Here is a 19,639-nt window from a genome sequence, read left to right as displayed (position 1 = left end):
TTGCTGACCACTGTACAGCTGCGACGGAAAAAGAGTAGCACAAGTGACCGACGACCAGAGCGGCAAAATCACGATACGCGGCGCTATTGTTCCCGAGCGCGCCGATGGCGAGAGTGACAGTCGTGTTCCATGTCGCAACGCGGGGGTGGCCGCCAGAAAGCTGCCCATCCTAAAGCCCGCATCTTAAGGGCTCTCTTATCCCTCAACTTTCTGCCAGCCACCCCCTGCATTGAAACATGCAACATGACTGGCACTCTCGTATCGGCGCGCTCGGGAACAAAAGCGCCGCGTGTCGCGATTTTGCCACTCCGGTCGTTGGTCACTTGTGCTACTCTTTTTCCGTTGCAGCTTTACATGCATGACCTGTGTGTCTTCAACGGTCTTTGTTGAGCAAAGCATTTGAATTTCAGTAGGTTTTGAGAACCAATGTAAACATGTAGCATCAAGGCATGTGTCTCCTGTTGTGTAGCTGTTCTTCGAGATGATTGGTGAAATGCCTAATAAAAGGGAATTGTATGAATTTACATACGCATTCATGTGTTGCAAATTTCTGACCCTCAGAGGTCGGGACACCCTTAGCTTGGTGTACTCCAGATCCAGGACGTCCCGGTTGAGGCAGTACAAGGCAAAGAGGTGGTGCCTGGTTACACAATCTAGGTTCCCAGCCTTGTCTTTGACTTTGCCTTGTTCCTGGCAGCACACACACTCTCTTGTAGTGGGCATGCTGCGACATCGTGAATTGCAGCAGCACCTGTTTGAAGAAGTTGAGAACTTGGTTAATTTATGCAAAAGTCAATCTAACGCAAGTTGTGATATTCGCAAATTTGTCTATTGCCGTTCAGTATAAATACAGTTTGCCTCTTGTTTATTGTGCTATACAAGACAAAATACTTCTAGTAAACTGCACTAGACACTTGCATTATCAGCTAGCTTGAGGCTTTCACACTGTTGCCACTACGGCTGTTGCAGTCGATTCCCGTACATGCTGTAATCGAATATGTACAGGTGCAGCCAGAATTTTCCGGAGCACGAAACCGGCGTTTAAAAACTGTACGCGCACCACCTGTCAGTGCTGGCTCAAACACACAGGCGTCGTCTGTGCATGCAGACGTGCAGTTCACTAGGGCCTCTGTGTGTTTGTACATATATATATATATATTTTTTTTTCTCATCTTACGCCTTAGTGTCCGCGCCTGTGGGCGCCTGTTGCCTTCCACGCCAACCATATGCGGGACAGAGGATCACGCGTAGCTGAACCACCCTTTAGCACACGCTAAAGAGTCGTCCCGAACTACTTCTCCTGTTAGCATTGACAAATGTTGACGAACGGCAATGTCTCCCGGTCTCGCCCATAGTTGATCCCGAATCACGCTAGAGCTGTCGCTTCAGAATTACAATCTAACCTCGTGCGACCCTCCAATCACTTGCTGACCCGAGATGATGTACTAAATTCGTGCGCCGCGTTCGCGTGTTTTTGGATCTTACCAACGTGTGTTGAGTAGGCGCCGTGCGTCGTTTCGTAGTAGCACACGTGCCACGTCGGGCGAGAGCGGCGGTGGCATTGCTGCAGATTCTTCGCTTTCATCGGACGACGCGGAGGGATCGCAGCTGTACGGTACAACTTTATGGCGTTTCCTCGGCACTTGCTCGCGTTCCTCGTCTGTCGGTAGGTCGCTGCCATCCGTGCATTCGCTGCTGCTGCTGCTGCTGCTCCGGTCGCTTCGGTTATTGCTGCTGGTGCTGCTGCTGCAACTGCTGCTGCGGCTGCTGCTACTGCTGCTGCCGACGATTTTATACGTCGCCATGCTAGTAAAGAGATCGCAAGAGGCAACGCCGACCAGCCGAGGTCGCGGAAATCCAAAATATTGGGCAGAGCTCGTGTGGTACTAACAATAACAAACGCCACCCGAAAACCCGGCTTCGCGCCTGGCTTGGCTTGGCTCTGTCTGTCTTTTGAGGCGAATGAGAATGCGTACGTCACTAAGCGAGCTTTCCACTACGCTCACCAGGGGTCGCGTAAAATTGTTAATTTTCGTGTTTATTTAATTTTATACGTCTTCTCGCTCAATACAACGTCATTTAGAAGTAAAGGACATACTATGTATGCCATTGCGACCAAGAATTTCTACCCAAAATTTCGGTTCAGCATCCCTTTAAAGGGGTAGGGAAACGAAATTTCAGCGCTCATTTTTTAGCTTGAATGTGTTGCATGTTGCACCCTAACCTCAAAAAGACCAGTCTTCCGTTGAAAGGCACAAGAAAACTAATTTTAAAGCTAAATAAACGATATCTCAATGTGCACCTGGTGGATGCATGCGGAGCCTATTTGGGAGGTAATCTAGCAACACCTAGGAACTTGCTACGTAGTCGTGACGTAGCAGATTCCTTCGGAGCAGCGCCGCCCTTTGGAATTTCAACATTTTCTTTCTTAGCTTCCTCCTGGCTCAACTCACAAATCGCGCATTGTACCAAACGGTCCAAGAAGACGGAAAGGAAGGACTCCCCTCATTCTCGGACCCTCGTTCGTGCAACCGGAAACAGCCATTCTCCCCCTAGAAGATTAGCCCGTCGCTCAAAACTCGACAAAAGTTGCTTTCCCCATCCCGTTCAGCCCTAAGCTGATAGTGTTGTGGAAGCTACGTGCTCCTTGGGCCAGCCCACGTGGGCCAGCCACATGCTCGTCACGCCACGGGTACTTCGAACGGCTCGGTTGTAACGCGCTGACGCTATTGACACCACCACAACGCTGACAACGCCACCAAGGGCAAATCTCATAACCACGCCTGCCTTGCTACTCCACGAACGCGGGGAATCTTTTCTTTCTGTTTTTGTTTGCACCGGATATCCCATGACGCATCGCGCTCTCCGTTCGCTTCTATTCTCGCTTGCTCGAGTGCACCGTTTGGAACGAAAAATATAGCCAGTCGTTCAAAATACAAACGTGCGATTATCATTTACGGTTATTATCCGTCATGCTTGACTCACTTCCGAACGAAATTTGAATATTTCAATTTTTGTTTTCGTACCCCTTTAAAGAACGCAACTGTGATGATGAATTAATGAATGATGATCATGAAATAATTTTGACTAAAAAGAGTGACCACAAGTGTATACTGAAAGAATCACTAACAATGATGAAACCTAGAAATCTATTAGTGCCTTCCCTGTGTTTTGCCATCGAGTGGAAGAAGTTTCTTGGCCCATATTTTTGTTAGAAACAGGTGTGATGCGTCCGTCTGTTCTTTTTTTTAAAATCTTGATGTTGTGCATATTTTTTTTTTATTTCCTAGGTTGAAAGCTCAAGGCATTCCCTGTTGTTTGTTCAATCACATTTACGCAAATGTTAGTAGGTTACTTTTTTGTGTTTACTGTCCTTGGGTATGTCAGGGGTTGTGAACAGTAAAACGCTGTAAGGCCCAGGAAGGAATTCTCTTTTGTAAAGTGGTGGCAAGCAGAAGAGAAATTGTAAAGACTGACTTCATGTCTTTCCTTACGTTTTCTTTCTTGGGTCGCCTATTCATTTTTTGCCCATTAATACTCAGCTGTGTTTGATACTTCTCTGCGTTTGTGCCATCCTACAGAGAACCCGTCTTTAATAAATTATGTGTTTAGCCTGTTTAGCTAGCTTCCACCCTCGTTTTTGTTTATTAATAAATGACTGTAGGATCCAACTGCAAGCACGGTGTTAATGCATACTAATAAATAGCAGCATACTTTTATTGACTAGTGCTGATGATTGGACTAGTTAGTAGCCAATTATTGAAAAGAAATCATGAAGAATATGGGAACGGAGGGTATGAACACAACACAGCGCTGTGTTGATCTCCTCCTCCTTGTCCGTGCCATTCACATTCCATGTTTTTAATAACACATTTATTAATAATTTTCTGCTTGGTATCATCTGTATAGGGGTTCACTGGAACGACCCACCTGCTATTGCATTCACTTTAGGGCAGCTCCCCCTTCCTCATGGTGCCATCGTTCAGGAAGTGCAAGGCGGGTGTCACTCTCACTCTTGTGGTTCAGTTCCCCAGGTTCCCATAGGTTTCAAGCTGCTAGCCAAACTGAGTCAGGCCTTCCAGCCCTGCAGGAAATGTCAATTCCACTCTTTTAGACGTAGACACCAACATTTTGCATATACGTGAAAGAAGCTCTAACAGAGAGGAAACAAAATGATTGGCGTTTTTAATGCATCCTTTTCTTTTGCTGAGAACATACATGAACGTTACACGCTATTGTACATACAGTGGTGCGGCTTAATTTAGGAAGAACACTTTTTTTCATATAACTTTTATATAAAGAAAAAACTCAATATAATGGGTCGGGCATAAATGCTGCTGTGAACTGCCCTATACATTTACACATTACCTGATATCATCAAAAGAGAAGAGTAGCGTAGGGCTGCACTGCGCCAATTACGACTTTGTAAACAATTAATAGTTGGCATTTATTTGTTTATTACTATTGGCTATTATTCTTTGACAGAAAGAATAACCGGGCGAGTTGGTACGGTGGTAGTCTTTGAACTCCATCAAATATTCAGGTTTGACATTAGTTAATTTTTTCCGCCTTTTTTCATGTGTTTGCTTTTTCTAGCTGCTCTGATTTTTGTAAAAGCTTTCGTCACTACTAAAAAACGTGACATATAAACTCCTTTTATTTTTTACATCACACAATCGTAAACGTAAAAAGTGTGCGGTTCAGTAAACGCGAAGAGACCTAATTTCCGAGGGTAAAAGCTCTAAAAACACGGGACAAGTAAAAGAAACAAACAACACAGGGCGTTGTGTGTCCGTTGTTTTTAGCGCTTTTACCCTCGGAATTATGACGAAGCGACCGCGCGTCTCTACGGCACAGGCATTAGCTTACGCAAAAAATCATGCTGCATGCTCGCTCTTGTAATGTTTTTCTCGCTCCCGCTTTATGAAACAAATCGGTGGCGAGCGGCTGTTAGGACAAGACGTCAGAACTAGCATGACCTGTGATTAACACTTTGGGACGACGACTGAATGCTTGAACTGCCGTCAGACGGCACTTGAACGCTCCGCACAAGCGTCGTCGGACGAGCGCCGCACGACGGCGCCCAGAACATGCCCACGGTTCCGCCGCACGGGAATCTTTCTTACATTGCGGAGCGAGCCACAGGTTTTGAAGAAGATACGCTCTTTTCAAATAACGAAATAACACAGGGAAGAAGCATAGTTAGAATCAAGCATAGCTTAGCAAGCACACGGTACACGACAAAGTTTGAAACAGCAGCCCACTTCGCAGAAACAAAAGAAAGTTGCTTACCGGCGTTTGCACGGGCGGTTCTGAACTTACGGGCGTTGGCAAGACGCAGCGTCTCCCAGCTCTCAGTCATCAAATGCTATTCTTGAACACGGTATTCGTAAGGAAGATATCTAAAATATCCACTAAAACGGCTAAAACGTAAAAAAAGGAGATTTCCAAAGCCTCTGGAACTTCAACGACCATTCAACCGCACCCAACCATAGAGATCATACATACTAACTCTAGAGGAAAAGGTCCGCCATTTTCCCATACATTCTGGCTGCCGCAAGCGGCGGATCATGCAGGCAGACCCTCGGGGTCCCAAACACGGTTACATCATCAGAGCAGTTTCGTGAACTTCAACAATCCACGAACTTACCGGTGGAAAGATATTCGCGTTCCTTTCGAAGCTTTCTTTTTGCATAACGCGCAGATGTACGGCCTCGCGTTAACGCTAAACCAACGTTACTAAAACACTCAGTTGGGAAACTCCCATAGAGACAGCCCTAAAAATATGGCCCCAATCTGTCTCCGAACACCGAGCTAATGACGAACACACCGCCACCATTTCTCCCGCAGCGGCCACTCGAGAAACTGCACGTGACTTCTATTTTTGGCTTTGACAGGGTTTAAAGAAAAGTTTATTGACACTGTAAACTGCAAGACGTAAATCACACCGGTATACAATAGGAACATGTACGCTACAAAGATCCAGGGACGGAGGTAACGAAAAAACATAACTTAGCGAACCAAATATGGCCGCTGTTTACATTTCATCAGCACACACGAGGAGGGTTCTCTCCTTTACCTAAGAAATGTCAGTGTAAGCCAGGCGTAGCGTTCGGCTGGCTAACGTCATATCCCCCCCCCCCCCCCCCTTTCACCCCACCCCACGCCTCTCACACCTGTGCGAGAGGCGCGAAAAGCAAGTGGATGTGACCACCGACCAGCCGGACGTAGCGGCAAGACCACCGCCTGAGGAACTCTTCCTCGCCCAACCAAAATAGCTCGGAGTCTAGGTGACGGAGCAGGGTACCCCGCAGTCGAGAGAGGACTAGCCACATTGCACGAGATCGTCGTTGCTGGCCAACCGCCGCACAACGATTCTGCCAGAGGACCAGTTGGCCGACTGCCAACAGGAGCAGGGCGAAGCCCCCGCGGGGGCACCTACCGCCTGACACAAAGTTCCAGATGCCGATACCCCGGAAGCCATGGTGCACCAAACGCCAAAATGAGCGCGCAACGGGACAATCAAAGAAAACATGGGTGTTTGTTTCTACCTGTCCACAGTTGGGGCACTTAGGGTCGGGAACAATGCCCCAGCGGTGGAGTCGTTGTCTTGTTGGAAGGACACCCCAGCCCCGACGCCACTCAAAATCCTCCACAGGTCCGGGAAGGCGGCGAGAAACCAACCAGGTCCACGGAAAGGCGTTCGCCCGATCCCTCTGCTCACGAGTGATCCGGGTCACGCAGAGCTCTTCGACGACGCGAGCCGGTGGCACTTCGCGCACTTCGAGGTCTGGTAACGCCCGCCTCAACTCTTCTTGGCAAGCCACCACCGCTTGGTAAAACGGTGGCGTTGCTTCTGCGCTCGGGTAAAGGTTGCCCAACGCGCGAGGAACAAGCACTCGGCGCGAGGGCCCTAGAAAATAAAGAGCCAGGGACCGTGCCGGGTGATCCGTGTCATCTAACACCCCTAGAACAGTGCCGAGGGAGAGCAGGCGGCACACCGTGCTGACGCAGGGCATGCCCCTTCCGCCCAGTGACGTGGGAAGGCGGAGCACCGACCTTGTCACTAGCTCAGTGCCCCTGCTCCAGTAAAACCGGAAGAGACATGAGGTGATGCGGCTAGCGAATCGAGAAGGGGGAAGTGCAATGTGGGCAACATAGAAAAGTTGCCCACAAAAAACAGCTCTTACTAGGTAAGCTCTGTCGCGGAGGGAGAGCGTAAAGGTCCCTGCAACAGCCACCTGACGTTCAATGGCGGATGCTACAACCTCCCACGTGCGGGGTGCCACTCCACGAGAGTCAAAAAACACGCCGAGAACTCGGAGCTCGTTCACAATCTGGATATCCGCAGGTAGAGCGGGAGGGGAGCCTCCAAACTCCAAAGCCTGGCTCTTGGTAGTGTTTAAACAAGCCCCAGAGAGTGCGCCATACTCCAAGAACAGCTGTCCAGCAGCCTCAAAACTGTCAGAGTTGCGGACAAACAAACTGACGTCGTCTGCGTAGGCGCTAACCACGACTGAGTCCCGGCCGGGCAGCGGAAAGCCACAAATCCGGGAGCAGGATGCAAGACGTCGGAGAAGCGGATCAAGACTAAGAACGTAGAGTAAGGGAGACAACGGGCAGCCCTGTCGTACTCCCCTACTTACTGGAAAAGGCGGAAGAAGACACCCGTTGACTTGCAAATGGCCAGTCAGTCCGCTGTATAGGGACTGAAGTAACGAAATGAAAGTCTCGGGGAAGCGAAAGGCTCTCAGGACCTCGAACAGATAACTATGCTCAACCCTATCAAACGCTTTCGCTTGATCGAGGGAGACACAGGCCCCCGACAGATGGGTAAAATTCGCGTACGAAAAGAGGTCTCGTGTGAGTGACAGGGACGAAAAAATGTTTCTCCCAGGCACCGAACACGTTTGAACTGGGCTCACCACATGGGGCATGACCGTGCGGAGGCGCGAGACGAGTAGAGACGCTACTATCTTATAGTCTGCGTTTAACAAAGTGATAGGTCGCCAAGCCGCAGGATCCGATGAAGAGCCACCCTCCTTTGGGAGGAGGATGACGCGACCTCTTCTGAAGGATGGTGGAACTTCGCCTGTCTCCAGAAAGCCGTTCACAAGCTGGACTAGGGGATTCGCGAGGACATCGCAAAAAGTGACGTAAAATTCGGCTGGTAAGCCGTCGGGGCCTGGGGCAGACCCGACTTTCATAGCCCGGAGGACGTCAAAGAGTTCCTCGCGTGTTGTAGGACGGAACAGAGAGGAGCCGAGATCATCAGGGCAGGCCGGGAGATCTCCGCAAAAAAGGCGAACCCGCTCGGCGAAATTCGGGATGTTTACGGCGGGGTTCGAGCAAAATAGGGACGAAAATAAATTTCGGAACACCGCGCCAATTTCACGGGGGTCCTCCGAAAGGCTACCGTCCGCGAGATGTACACTGGGAACGTACGAGTACCCGTCCCCACCGGCGCGTGTGGCACGGAGGCACCGGAGCACCTCCGGGTCTTCCACCGGCTGGTCACGCAGCCGCTGCGCCACAGCACTTCGAGAGGACATGCTCAACAGACGTTGATGGCGATCGCGAAGAACCGCGAGGTACTCAAACATCAAGGAGGTGCGCACAACACCACGCTGCACAATGCGAATGCAACGGACAACCTCATTGAGGGCCTCCGTCGTGCGGCGCCGAAGCGACTTCCCAGCTGCCGTCGCGAAAAACCGGCAGTCAGACTTCAGCGCGTCCCACTGGGCGGGGGACAAGGCAACGGCCGTCAGTGACGCCCGAATCGATTGTCGTAAGCTAGAGATGGACGGTTCGTCCCGCAGTAGCGAGATATCTAGGCGCCATGTGTCGCCGCGTGGGTACAAAAAACCCGTCACATCAAAAACCGCTGAAACCGGGCGATGATCTGAAACATAGCCTGCAGCTGATGGAAAGGAAAGCACCTCGCAGCTGAGGAGACGCGATGCAAGATGTTTCTGGACATAGACGCGGTCCAGCCGGCTCGACGACGTGCCCCGCGACCACGTGGGGTCGTACGCAGCGCCGTGTAGTTCGACCCAGGCATCGCGCAGGTTGTGCAGCCCGAGAAGCCGAACCAGCTCCTGAGCGTCAGAGGTATTCCGCCCGCAACCAGGCCCGCGAACGTCTCGAGAGGAGTCTATTACACAGTTGAAGTCCCCGCAGAGGAAGAAAAAACCGTCCTCGGGCACATACTGCAGAAGGCTTCTAAAAAAATCCCTCGCCGGCGTGTGGCCGCCACGAACTGGAGCGTAAACGCTTATAGCCCGAAACTTGGCATGACCGATAAAAAAACTGTACACAAGGATGCGACCGTCCGGGTCGCACAGTGAAAAAGCACCTCGCAAAAACGAAGTGCGGAATATTAAAACGCCAACACCACGCGCGCAAGAAGGTGCGAGAGAAAAATAACAAGGAATCGAAAAACGGGCCTTAAATTCTGCCACATCCCGGGCAGAAAAAAAATTAGTTTCTTGCAAAAAGAGCAGATCGCAGTGATTAGACTGGGCAAAGTGTATCACCTCGCGCTGCTTGTTCGGATTCCGAAAACCCTGCACATTTAACGTCAGAATGTGTAGGCCCATGAAAAAAAAGTAAAAGAAAAACATGGCGGACAGTCGATTAGAATTCCAGCGATTCCGCGTAGTCAAAATTGTCCGCGCCGAGCCGCTTCTTTTTAGCTGACGAGGCGGGAGACGCGTCTGAGCCGCCGCTAGCAGGCGAGAAAACGCGTTTGGCATCGGAGCGGTCGTCCGGCATGTCGGCGTCGGGAGATGCCGACTCTGCGGACGACTCACGTGACGTCGTTGTCGTCGAAACCTCTGGCGTGGGTGGCGGATGTCCCTGGCCTGGGGTCACGTCGCCTTCCTCAGCGATGAAAAGGCGGTCGGAATCGTCGCTCAGATCTTCGGAATCAATGCTGTGAGATTCGAGGATGGCGGCCGCATTCGACGAAGCGTCTGAGGTTTGGCAGTCGGGTTTAGCGGCCACGTTCGATGGAACGCGCGAGGCTTGACTGCTGGCCGCGTTCGATGAAACGCGCGACGCTTGGCTGCCGGGGTTGGCGTCCGCGTTCCACGGAATGTCCGAAGTTTGGCCGTCGGTAGGGGCGGCCGCGTTCGATGGAGCGCCCGAAGCTTGGCTGTCGGAAACTCCGGCGTTCGACAAAGCGTCGGAATCCGAGACAACAGGGGGAGGTGGTGGGGTCCGCGGGCGGATGGACGGGTCCGAGTCGTCACCGGAAAGCTGGGGGGCTGGGTCGGAGACGGTGTCGACAACTCGCTGCGAAGTGCGTGGACGGTCCTCCCTGGGTTGCTTTGCGGCGGCGGCATACGACTTTCGCTGGACGCAGTCCGTGGTCGCGTGGCCGTGGCCGCACCGCTGGCAAGGAGCCGTGAACCTGCCGTCGCATGCCCAAAAACGCCACATCTGTCGCAACGTGGGGTCTTGCAGGCGGGTCCGATGTGGCCTTCCAGCCCGCACCGGCTGCAGACGCGTCGCAGACCACGGTAGTCCACCATCACCCGGTGTCCCTGGATGTGGACGAAGTTGGGGACCGGCTTCGACATCTCCATCTTGACCACCCGGGTGCCGGTCCTGACGTCCGGGCGGTCTCGAAACGTGACGTGGTTGATCGCCTTCACCTTGCCGTACTGTGCGAGGACTTGCACCAGTGCCTCCTCCGACACGTACGGGGGAAGGCGGTACACCGAGACAAACACAACGTGGGCTCCCACTGGCTCCAGGGGGACTTCCACGTTACCCAGCGACAAGAAACCTTGCGCTACAAGTCGTTGTGCGGCGGCCATGGTGCTGACCGCTGCCATGAACCTTGCTCCACCGTGGTGTTGCAGGTACGACAGACCATCCCCGCCGGCGACGGCTTGAATGCTGTCCATGATGGCATCTACCGGAGTGTCCGCCGGAACATTAAAAGAGAAACACTGTGTCTTCGTAGGCGTCGACATGGCGGAGGCTTCGAACCCCGGGGACCACAAATAAATTGAGGTCCCTGGGCGCGTGCAAAACTAGAGACGCTTCACACGAACGAGCGACCGCAACCCGACGACAAGCCAACCCCCGTCTCCCCGGCGGACGCGCCGCGGTGAACTATTGAAGTTAAAATGCACCTAGGTCGGGACGCGCTACCTGAAAGGCCCGCTGAGGCATGGTTTTATAAAAACAATATTAATTGTTCCGCAAAACCTTGCGAACTAAAGATGATAAAAACATCACGCGCCCATCATTTGGTACTAAACTCCAATAAATTTCATACAAAAAGAGTCTTTTCCGTTTGTTTTTACGCAAAAAACAGGCTTTCAAAAAGCTCGAGTTGACCATAGTACAGACAAACGAAAAAGAGTGACGCTGTTGTCGCATTTAGCTCGGTCTCGGTGGACGCCAGCGGCCCAGGTTTCGACGGCGAGTTTCCCAACTGGGTGTTTTAGTAACGTTGCGCTAAACTAAACCTTATACCCGGCTCCGCCGGTGCGGCGCGGGTGGGCGCGTTGAGGAATACGAAACTGCGCAACCACCAGATTTCCGAGATTTCGACAGAAGGGAAGTTAATGCAGCGTAATGACTTTATTGCTTTTTATAAGCGTTGGAATGGCTCAGAATTTAGTTTACAACGTTAAATTATCACTGTTTATATTGCTGAGAGTTTTCACTCTTCGCGTTTACCATAGCAACATTGCTTTCTTTCTCTCGTGTTCTGTCGCTCTCTTTTGCGATCGTTCATTCGGGACCCCGGGTGTCGGCGCACGGGATTTGCCACTCCTCCTCACCCACCTTTACCCCCCTGCACCCAACGGAAGCTGATTGCAATAGCGATTGCCTTGCTCAGTCTTCAAGAGTCTCTTTTCCTTTTTATTTATTGTTATTTTTTAGAACGATACTAAGCAAATTATTATTATATTAGTAACAATAAGAATCTCCTTAAAATAATAATGTAAAACATTACAAAAAGTGAGTAAATTTTGGGTTTTATTTAAACTTTAGGTTGTTTCTTTTTTGTGTAAACCGAAACACTAACTTAAGCAACGTTTCCTTCGTCGTAATTGTTTTCGAGTGTGTGCGTGCATGCGCGTGCGTGTTTGTGCGCGCGCGTGTGGATGCGTCCGCGTGCATGCGCGTGTGCGTCTCTGGTTGTGCGTGCGTGTGCGTCTGCGCGCGGGCGTGGGTTTGCGCGTGTGCATGCGTGTGTACGTGCGTGCACGCGTGTATGAGTGCGACTGCGAGCGCGCAAGCGTCTGTTTGTGCGTTCTATTGCACTGCGCCCGCAAGAAGAACAATTGGATGTCCCTGGACACTGTTAAAACACTAACTTATTAATTATTATTATTATTATTGTTGTTGTTGTTGTTGTTATTGAAACATAGCCCTGAGCCTTTAGACACAGGGCCCTAAACTTTTCTATAGCTGGCTGTAGCTGTATCTATAAATTTCTAAGGCCGACCATGCAAAGCTACAGGGGGTGATAGCCTGCCATTGAATTTTCCATAGACGACCATAGGCCATTTTTGTATGGGATGTCTCGGACTGGTTTATTATGGGATTTGCCTCTTTATGTGTGTGAGTTTTTCTGCATGTCACCATATTCTCAAATGAATATTTTACTCAGGTTGACATGGTCATGTGACAGGTTCTGGCAGCATGTCATTAATATTTGTCAAACATTTTCACTATATTTTGATTTCATGTTGCCAGATACAAACTCCAGACTAACTGATTTTTTTTACTGTACACTTCCATCAATAAATACTTGTAAAAAATGCTAGTATAGAGCATTTCACCTTACTTTCCAATTTCTGAGCATGGATTGATTTGTAAGAAAATGAAATATGAACTCATATATAAAATTTTGTTTGCAAACATAAAAATTGTATGCAAAAGAGGCACTTTATTATCAGCTATTTGCATGAATTACAACTGACATTATAAAAAACGAGACTGCTAACAACTGTTGCTTTTCAAGCAGAAAGCTTACCTGTACATTATGGACAGAGCCATATATAAGCTTTCCAAAACCATTTCACATTATTTATTCAGCACCCTCTTCTACACCCTTCTCACATTCTTCACTAAATGTAGGGTGTAACACAAAACAGCACCCTTTTCAGTAAAACTATGAGGTTGTATTCCTACTTTTTAGGGTGTTAAAAGGGTGTAGCCGAGGGTGTAAGTTGCTACAACGCCCCTTCACACCCTTAAAGGTGTAAAAACTTTTATTGTGTAGTACGGCCGAGCATCACTGGCGTCAGTCAACACGATAGCGTCAATAGGGAGTTTTAGAATAACGTACGCAATTTTAGCGCACGCTAGCGCTAAATTTAGCGCTTGTATTAGCGCACGCGACGCGAGAGAGATTTAAAATAGCGTTTCTCCGTCGCGACGCAAAAGCCCAAGCATCTCGCGCTTGCGACGCCACCAAGATACAGTCACAATTTTTATTTCACACACGAAATGCTGTAACTTAAGAAAAAAAAGTTTTTTGGTCCAGAGTATTATTTTAGATTCGTTTAAACGTGAGAATGCGACGCGAGCGGTTGACCGGTCGTGTCCGCTTGCGTCGCCTCGGCAAGAGAGGTCTCGTGTACTGACCTTCGCACATCGTACCTTCGCCGAGAAATGTTCGCGCGTCACAAGCATCAAGCTGTCGGTGATCGTTGGCAAACCGAGTAGAATGTCGTCCCGTATTGAAAATCGCAGTCGCGAGGATGCCGCCATTTTTTTTCAACTCTGCTCGTCTCGGCTTTAGTCAAACTTTTGCCAACTTCTCATCACGAATCCTCCTTGGAGAAGCGCAAAGACTGTTTGCGTACGCACGCTATTTCCTGGAAATAGCGCACGCTAAAATTGCGCACGCAAAGCGCAAAATCTGGTTTGCGTTCGGAGCATGCGCAGTGGCGACGACGCTATTCTTTGCGCACGCAAAGCTTTAGCGTGCGATATTCTAAAACTCCCTAATAGCGTCACGGCGTTGCCCACCACCCGCCAACAACCAGGTTGTTAACAACAAAACCAGCGTTTTGCACATCTAGGTCGAGATGTTCATTTTCTTTTTCTTTTACGTGTGGTTCGATTTTGAACGTTTCCGTTGCGGTTTTAACCGAAGCTGTTACCTTTCGTTGGCTCAGGAAATCAGTATCCTAGAACCTATATAAAACATTACTGAGACTAGCTTAAGTTTAATCAATATATGAGAGACGTCTTGTTTAGGCTCTTCCAAAACACAAAGCCTGAAATATCCAATCTTATCCGATTCAAGCACAAGCTGATCGGGAAGCGTGGCTAGCGTGGCGGTTTACTAAGCTGAGTGCATTGATACACCTATAGGTTTTTAAGGTAGAGAAGGGGGCTTATGGTCGGTGTACAAGTACACTGGCTGGGTAACGGAGGGTGCGTCTTCCAGGAAAGGGAAGCATGTGCGCCCGATGCACCCGACTACAACATTTTTTCTCTTCGAGTGCAGTTGGGAAGTAAATATGTGGAGCACTAACCGAAAAATCGCGGATGTGGTATCCGCGCTAAGAGTGCCGCACAGCGACAGAGCGGTATTGTCAGCGCGAAGATGACGTGGGCGCTGTTTTCGTATTTTATTTTCATAGAAAAACGACGGGCACAATATTTTCCCACTTCTGGTAATGTTCCAAATGAACATATCACACGACAGTGCTAGTTAAGACAATAGCCTTTCAAGCCTAACGAAAAAAAAACTGAATAAAACGGTGCTTGCGCTAACAGTGTTCGCGCGATGCACGCACTAATATCCTGCCAACCACTCGCTCATGATGCTTCTCTTGCTGCCCGTCGTTATGCCAAAGTTTCGTCAACGCGATGAAAGTTTAAATTATGGGTGTCCCTGCGACGAAACTGAAAATCAGCACCTTTGGCCGAACACTTGCTGGCCGTGTTTATGTCCCCGGCGGCCAAGTTGAAAATCAGCACTACTTGCCAAACACTTGCCGGCCTTGTTTATGTCTCCGGCGGCCAGACTAAAAATCATCACTTCTGGCCAAACTCTTGCCGGCCGTGTTTATGTCCCCGGCGGCCAAGCTGAAAACCAGCACTGCTGGCCAAACAATTGCCGGCCGTGTTTATGTCTCCGGCGGCCAAGCTGAAAATCATCACTTCTGGCCAGGCGCTTGCCGGCAGTGTTAATGTCTCCGGCGGACAAGCTAAAAACAGCTAGTTTGTGGCCGGACTCTTGCCGGCCTTGTTTATGTCTCCGGTGGCCAAGCACTTAAAGTGGCCAAGCTGTCCAGACACTGGCCAACCGTCGGCCGATCGAAATTCATTTTCTGGTGCTGCTTGGGCTGCTTCTGGAAATGACGTTATAGTGAAACTAGTTAGTAAGAGAAAGGATTTTCGAAACTATTATAGAATGTAAACATGTGCAGCCTTATGAAAATTACAAGCACTTAGCGTGGGAAACCACTACGGATCAAACATATCGCTACAGTAGTATGTTCCGCTTTAAACTCACTTTCCCAAGGTTGGAAGCCAGCGCATCAACACAAGCTAACGCAAGTATTTATTTTAATTAGACGTGCTTATTATGTTATTTAAATCAATCTAAACTTCTCTCAGGCCTATTTTGTTTTCGCTAACTAAAATAAATGCGTAATATTTTGTTTCGAAAACCATAATGAAAACTCACTTGACCTGACATGTTAACACGTTGCATAAAAAAATGACCTCGTCGGTTCTTTATATTAAATTTGGCAGACCATTGGTTCTCGTTCGTTGTTTTAATGCATCCGATATTTTAAAGCTCACGCGCATCAACCTTACTTCATCGGTTTATCAAATATCCTCAGAAACGCTTAGAATTATACGGATCGTGTTGAAATATAAATGTCCACTACCAATCTCGCTTTATAAAGATAATGGATGTCGTTCGACAACCACCAGATCGTCTGAATGTCGATGTTTTGATCTTGAGAATGGTGTGGGCGTTCATCTTAGTTTTCGAAGGAAACTGAAACGCAAGTGTTGCAATAATCCAAGCTACCGTTGTGGAATCATAATAGAGGCACCAGGCTTCAGCATTTCTCTGCGAACAAAGACCAACTGTGCGACAGTGGCTTAGGCCACCAAAATAGTTGTGTTTCTTTTTCTTTTTTTAAAATTTGGTTTAATCTAAGGTGTTTTGTGCCCTCCCATGTGAAAATAAAATATGGTCGGTACACTGTGTTTATTCAGAAGGTGGAATATCTAATTGAAACTACACAGCTGGGATGCATGACGGTAAAATGTCAGTCCAATTGTTGAAACTTAAAGCGTTAAAGGGATCAGGACACAAACAATTCCGAGAACACCTAAGCGCTTCTTATAAATTGTGAATGCGAAAGCATGAATGTCCTTTTTCCGCGTGAAAGGCCATGTTTCGCTACTGCGGAGGTAGCGGCCGACGGCCGAGCGCGCGCTCTCGTGAAGTGGCCGCGCCGCGCTGAGCTCGGCCGTGCAGCCCCTCCGGAGTTTGCCCGTGCTAGCTCTGCGGCCAGGCCCGCACCTGTTACCGGCGGCTGGGCCGCTGCGTGCGCTGCGCCGCCATAGGAAGGGCTTCTCTGGTGGCGTTCCTTGGAACTACATCGCGCGAGAGCCAATGGGGGCCTCGTTCCTTGAAACTATGACACGCGCCAGCCAATGGGAGCCTATCCATCAGATTTCGGCTACAGAGTACAGGCTCTGCTCCAGTGGGACACGGGCAGGTGCCGTTTGGCGCGGCTTCAAAAGCTGATGACGTCGGTTCGCTCCTTGGGACCCCCCCCCCCCCCCCCCCTCAGTTAATGCTTTCGCATTAAAAAGCGAAAGGTAGATAGATACCTTTTGATGTAATATACATGGGAAAATTACTTCCAAAATGTAATTTAATTACGATTGCAATTACTTTATTCAAAAATAGTTCAACTACAATTACAATTACTCCCAAGTAAAAAGTAATTAATTACAACTAGAAATTTGTTTTAAAAATTAATAAAATTACATTACAATTACTTATTTCTTAGCGCGACCCGACTTGGGCCATATGACTTAAAGCGAGTTGTATATAGTGCAACGTATTCGTTAATTCCTTACTTTAATGTTCACGTGTTGTACTTTCTTTTTATGAATTTTGTTAAATTCATGATAGAACTTGACGGTATAAGAAAATAAAGTACTACGTTTTTACATTTTTAATAAATAATAATAAATTAGTTGATATGCTGCAAGATGCCAGATCGCTAAAGAAAAAAGTGTGTTGACAGACTTTAGTTGGCTGAGCAAAAAATGTCACAATTGTAGTCACTTAGAAATATTTTAGAAGTATTTATATAAAATTAAAAGCCACACGCGCTAATACGACGAGATTCACACAAAAACATCATGGTATTGTAAATTATAATGGCTCAGAAATATATAGGTACCGAATCGGGGCTTCCGAATCATTGGTGACGACATTCACAGGTGCGAAGTCAGTCTCCAAAGTGCTTATGGAAATAATATCCGAAGTAAAACCAGCATGAAAGATACACGAAAATAATACGAAGATACACATATGCGACAGTACTGGAAGAGGAACGTAAGAAAGCTGTCAAAAAAGAAAGAAAAATAACTTCATAGGCAATTAGAAGTTTCAACCTCGGCTAAAAGCTTAAGCTCTTTTTTTTAAATATTTTGGCATGTTTACGTTATTGCTTCCTCCTCGCACCGCAGACGGCGCTATACGGCGCCGTTGAGGTAGGTTCTCAGCCCGCAGTGTAAGCAACAAAACAGCAAACAATGCGACTCTATTTATGTTGTGCATTTGTGTGAGTTTGTGTCTCTGTGGGAGTGTTTCAGCGATAGCTAGGCCGCTTGTGCGAGCGCTGAGGCTTTCAGAGAGGTTCCGTGGGCACCGCAAAGTTCTGCAAAAGTAATTGTAATTGTGTCTGAAATTTCGCAAGTACTGACGCTAGAGAGTAATTAAACTACAATTACATTTATTTAGCCGAAAGTAATTAATTACAATTACAATTTACCAAGAAAAGTAATTAAATTACAGCAATTCAATTACAGTAATTCAATTACAGTAATTGAATTACTACCCAAGTATGTGCTATAACGTGCTAATAGGTTTCTCCGTACGCACCCTATTTCGCAAATATCAAAGCTCTAATAATTACAAAAAGTTGATGTTGATTTTTAAAGTTTTTTTTTTTCTATTTTGTTATTAGACATTTTTTTACAGAATTTTGATGTAACTTGCAGCCCCAAGGACTCAAGTTTTGGCGTCCATGTAGCCTATACGTATAGTCGAACACTTGCTCGTTGTAGGTTTCTTCACACTTGCCACACTTGAGCGCTACACTCGCTACGCTGCTGCTCTCATCTCCTGGCCACCTAGCCTGCTCCTTGCTCCTAGTCTGCCGAACAGGCTCCGACGACGCGCAAACGATGCCGTAGGCTCATCGGCTCGAAACGCGGGAGAAAAACAAGGAAGTTGAAAAGCCAAGCAGCTCTAGCGCTGAGCGAGCCAAGACTGCAAGTGCATGCAACAGAACGGTAGGAGATGAGCCGCCGCGTCGCTAGGGTCACTGGCAGGCATATACACTATATACGTTGTTTGCGCTGAGGTCACATCCGCGGCTATTGGGATGGTCTGGCGTACCTTCTGTTCCTTGTGCAGCACACGTTTGGTACCATTGAATTTGTTTCTCACGGCAGCAACAATTCGCAATGACCACCAGCGTGATGCAATGACGTCACTGGCAAGCAATGTATATGAAAAGACTTACAAGAACTACGTCACCGACCGTTCAAAAATGGCGGCCTTCCTGAATGTTCGAATCCGAGGGTCCCGCGATTCGATTGAATTTATCCTCGAAACTAGCGCGTTGTTTACGACACAAATTTAACGAATCCATAGTAACATCTAATGCGTTCTAGCGACACATTTATCTCCGGTCTTCTTTTGGACTGTCTTGGCTCCTTGGACTGCAGTTGAGCGAACGTATTATTCAAATAAGCAAACAACCACAACGACGAACCAGAATATGCGTATATAGGTTTATTGCTTTATTAAGTATTCTGTCAGTTTGTTAAAGATACGGCTCATATCTACACGCCCTGTGTAAGCAACGAAGACGCCTCCATATGTTTTTTTTGTTAAATCAGAATACGCATTTGGGTCTGTGTACAACTTTTCGTTTGCTTCCATCGGCGAATTGATCGAGCTTAAGAAACATACACGAGTCGTGCACACATGTCTCACAAACAAAGGCACGTAGAAAGTATGAATACAGGTTTTTATCAACGGGCACGGAAGAAACTATGGGAGAGCAATGTTCTTGTTGTATCGAGCGTCGCAGAAAAAGAGAGAGTGGTTGACACTAAAGTGCTTGGATTGCAATCGAGATTTCGAAAAATAAAGGGGGGTGAAGGAGCTGTGATCAAAAACAGAGAGGAAACGAGTCGTCTCCTCCGCAATTTGAATTTGTCGAATCGTCCGGAGAAATAGATTAGATCGTAACAACACAAACGGAGAAATAAAGCCAATGACGGAATATTCGACGAAGCTTTTTTCTGGTCTGAAAATGAAAGAAAGCTGAGGTACGTACGCGATCGATCAATGTTTTCTTTTTCAATCTCATTTTTT

Source organism: Ixodes scapularis, unplaced genomic scaffold (genome assembly GCF_016920785.2).
Source record: "Ixodes scapularis isolate PalLabHiFi unplaced genomic scaffold, ASM1692078v2 PGA_scaffold2__306_contigs__length_199485367, whole genome shotgun sequence".
Classification (NCBI taxonomy): domain Eukaryota; kingdom Metazoa; phylum Arthropoda; class Arachnida; order Ixodida; family Ixodidae; genus Ixodes; species Ixodes scapularis.
The sequence above is the reverse complement of the archived record's forward strand: the minus strand, read 5'-3'. Positions refer to the sequence as shown.